Genomic DNA, 4598 nt, shown 5'->3' with positions numbered 1-4598 from the left:
AGGGCAGGGCTGGTTCCACAGCTGTAATCAATTAAGGCCAATGGAGACCTGGATGGATACCTGAGCTTCATTTGACCTTGATGGGACTTTGACTGGACATGGACTGAAGAGATGGCTCACCTGAGCCTAATTTGGACTAAATGGGACATACAAGGATAAAAGGCAGCTTCAGAAGGAGCAAAGCTACCAGACCAAAGGCTACCCTGACCCAGAAGGAGACACTACTTGACCAGAGGGAACCTGACCCAGAGCTACCCTGACCCACAGGGAGAGGCTACCTGACCCAGACCTATGAGAGAAGGGGACTCCCAGGACTCGGCTGGAGGACACAGAAGAGAGGACTGCCAGGACACTGCTGGAGAGGAGGGACTCTGCTTCAGAAGACTGGACTGTGCTTTGGAGATTGGATTGGACTTGGACTGGAGGCTTCAGACCTTCACCCACTGAGTTAAGTGGAGTTTTGGGGAGGGAAAGCCTCTGGACAAGAGGACTTGTAGGGAATAAGTGTATGTGTTTGTAGTAATAAATTCTTGTTAATTGCTCAACTGATAAGGAGTTCTGTTCATTTCTTCGCACACCACAGTTGTTGTTCTTGGAAAAGGAGGGTGTTAATTAGCCAAAAAGTGGGCATTAGAAGGGAGTTGGAATATTTGGATGGGGCACAGATCCAAAGTAGGTTTATGAATACATTTGAAAGGGAAAAAAGAAGATGCTTTAAAGGGCAGGGTTTAGATATTAAACCATTTCTGTCCAATGCTGGCATATACACAGCAGGGACCAAATGTGTACACCTGTGGGCTGGGCAGAAATGGGTTAAAGAAATTCTAGAACCAGTAAACATGTCACTCCGTTAATATACTTGGTTATCAGAGTCCGCATTATCATTTTGTGTATATCATAACCCTTCCGTCTATATGTCACACTTTGGGCCCAATCCAACATTCCAGCACCAATGCAACTGCAATGCAGCACCAAGATAAGGGAACAAACCTTCCCTTACCTTGAGGAGGCCTCTGTCAGTCCTCACCCCCCCCCCCCCAATGCAGGATGCAGCACACGCCCTGTTGGCACAGCTATATCAGTTTAGGAAAGTTGGCTAGGATTAGATCCTTCCTTCCTCAGTATCTGTAGTGTACCTTAATACTTTCTCACTTGCAAGCAGATGACACACACACACACGCACACAGTTTTATTCTATCATAAAATAGTTTTAAAACCTTTGAATTTCCCCCACCTCATTTGAGGCATCAGCATTTTAGAGTATACATTTTCGCAACATTACTTCGCAAGTGATATCATTTTCCATGACATAATCCTAGAAATATCCTTTGTTCTTAGATATGTACAATTACAGCTTCCATTCACCCCAAATACATATACATTGCTTGGAGAAAGCTTCATTATTTAAAAAAAAAAAATCCTCTCAGCAATGAACATTAACTCAAGCAAAAAAAAAAAAAAAATCCTAAGAGCTTTCCAGAATAAGTTAGTGCCATTTCTCCTTTTTATTTATAATCCTTCTTCCAAAAAAGAAAGATAAAGTTCTTAAAAACTCCACTAAAGTTATGCTCCATACTATTTTAACCTTCTAAGTAGGATGTGTTTTGATGGGCCAGTCATTTTACCTTTTATCTCTCACAGATTTCTAGCATTGTAAAAGAAAAAACAACAAAAACATGAATGGCCACTGTTATGAAAAGAATACTGAAAAGGTCAATATAGCTTTATAGAATGGAATTTTTACTTGCTCCCCTCTCCCCCCAGTTTTGACTGTTGGCTGGCAAAGGGAAGAAAAGTGTGTGCGTGTGTGTCTGTGCGTGCGCGTGCCCCGTAGGAATTCCTTAGGAATTATTCTTGAGAAAATTAGCAGTTCTTCCAAAAAAGTCTATAGGTTGTACACTAGCCACAAAGAGCTAACAAAAAAGATTGGCTCATTTCCTGACTTCTAAGTCACTACTCAGTTTTTGTGATTACAAAAGTCAGTGTAAACACTGTTAGTAAAATAGAGATATTTTGAGGAAAAGATGTGGTTATTCTTTTTTTATTTTTTATTTTTTAGTAAGTAACAGCATTTCACAGAGTGGATTTTTGAACTATGTAGTCCAGTGTTTCTCAAACTGTGGGTCGGGACCCACTAGGTGGACCATGAGCCAATTTCAGGTGAGTTCCCATCCAATTCAATATTTTATTTTTAATAGATTAGATTTGATGCTACCATGGTATATGACTACATTTGGGGAAATGTTACAGACCTGTACTTTTAATAAGCTACTATGTATAATCTTAACAATGATAGTCAATGGGATTTACTCCTGGGTAAGTGTGGGTAGGATTGCAGCCTAGGATTGTTAAAAATTTTCCTGCTTGATGATGCCACTTCCAATCATGACATCACTTCCGGTGGGTCCTGACAGATTCTTATTCTAAAAAGTGCTAAATGTGTGAGAACTACTGATGTAGACAAAGCATGTTCTGAAAAGCTCAATGTATCATTTCACATACTGTATTGCCTTTTGAGTAGCTCTATGGTGCATGAGCACCTATCCTTCATAGCCACTAATAGCTGTACAGCACCTTCACACCTTGCTAGAATTTTTTAAGCACAAGTATCTGTGCCAACATCAGATACTGTACAGAAAGGAAGCTTTTCCTATTAGCACTGGTCCCACGTAGCACTTGTTTGCTGGGACGGTGTGATGTCATGCAACATTCTAATTGGTAGAACAAAGCTGTCAGCTATGGGCGGGAAGGGAAAGTTGTTGGTTTGTATGGAATGGGAATTAAAAATCACACACAAACTCTGGACAGAAAAGCAGATTTGTGACACAAGCTGAGGACTTTGAAAAAGTTTCAGGAGGTAAGTAAGCTAAAAGGTTGGGGTTCCTGACAAAAGGGAACAATAAATTTGTAAAGAGGCCAGTGAGGGAAACATATGTTGAAGTTCAAAGGTAAGTAAGTTGGAGGTCTGCTATGGGGGGGGGGTTACAAAGTCACAAGGAATTTAGGTGGGGGGGGAGAAATAAGTGCAAGGGCAACTGGGGAAGAGAAGAAGGGCTAAAGGAAACAGGATAAATAAGATAATGAGCTGGAATGCAGAAGCCCAACAAAGTAACGGGTGGAGTTGAACCATGTAGGGTAGGGACAAAATCTCATGCAGGGCCAAGGGACAGGAAGGGGCAGTGCACTGCTAGCAGGAAAGAAGTACGCTGTTTTTAGGAAGGACAGTCAAGGAAGATTTAGAGGGCCAAAATGTCAAGGTGACTGAGGACAGCTTGGGCTAGAAACAAGAATCTGGGGCCTTGAATGCTGTATCTTTCAGAGTTACATAAAAAAGATAAGTAAATTATTCATTTTCAGAGGAGTTTGTTTCTAGTGAGTAAGATAGGATTGCAGCCTAACTGAACCCAATAGATCTGTGTAAAAATAGATAACACCATTTTCAAACACCTCTATTCACGGTATATCTCATTTGCAGTAAAAACTGCAGTGGCGATGTATTAGAAAATGTTTTCTTTTCTTACAATAAATGAATGATTACTAAAAACGCTTGAAATTATATGTCTAGATGAACTGATCAACACAGTTTATCAACCAAATGGTCAGATAGAACAGGCTGGTTTTTCCCCATTGCAATCAACATTATGTAACAAAAAGCATGAAACCTCATATTTATGTAATCTTGACACTAAATAATAATAATAATAAATACTTGTTAGAGCTATTGTAGCTTCTACTAGGTAGTAGTCAGTTGTAGCTTCTACACTGTAGCATTGTGACCTGGCAACCTTAAGGGGGCTTTAAGAGCCAAGAGACAGACTGAAGTGGGGAAACAGATCAACTGGATTTCATGTATTGATTTGAACAACACTGCCAATTACTTGGCTAAGGACTTCTATTGTACTTTGAGTACTTTGAGTACTTTAATCCTTGTGTTGTCATCATTATTGTTTGTAATCCATATTATTAAAGTGCTACCTTTGACTTGGTATTGTAGCAGTTAAGCCTATGCAAGGATCAACCCACAAAGACTTAAGGCCAAACCAGAAGTGACATGGGAAATCTGTAATTTGAACTCACTTTTGCAAAAACGACTGTGGGGAAGCTAGTTTGGATCAGAGCCACAATTTGAAGAAGAGATTCTCCTTCAGAGAACCACTGATCTAACTAATCAATGCATATAAAGATCATTCACCATGGACTCAAGCATTGATGTAAAATGTTTTCTTTTTTCTTTCTGATTATGGGGCAATGTTTGCCTGCCTCAGAAATATACTTTGATTTTTCTCTGCCACCCAATACTTTTTTTTCTAGCACTGTCACACTGGCTATTAAACATTGTGCCCAGAGCTTTTCCACTCTGTGGCTAATAGTGCCTTTGGAGGAGGGGGAGAGATTTAAAGTTGGGGAATCAGTGCAAGGGCACTCAGCACTTCTGCTATTGCCAAGGCCCTGATCCAAACTGGACCCTGCGCCCACAGCTGATTTTCGTAAACAAAAAAGTCATCAAACATTCTAGTGATGGGATTCTCCACTCACATCTTGTCTGGCTTCTGTTGCAGCAAAAAAGAGCAACAGAAAGTACAATATAGCCAAAACGA

The sequence above is a fragment of the Tiliqua scincoides genome, chromosome 4, assembly GCF_035046505.1.
Source record: "Tiliqua scincoides isolate rTilSci1 chromosome 4, rTilSci1.hap2, whole genome shotgun sequence".
NCBI lineage: Eukaryota > Metazoa > Chordata > Lepidosauria > Squamata > Scincidae > Tiliqua > Tiliqua scincoides.
Note: the sequence above shows the minus strand (reverse complement) of the source record.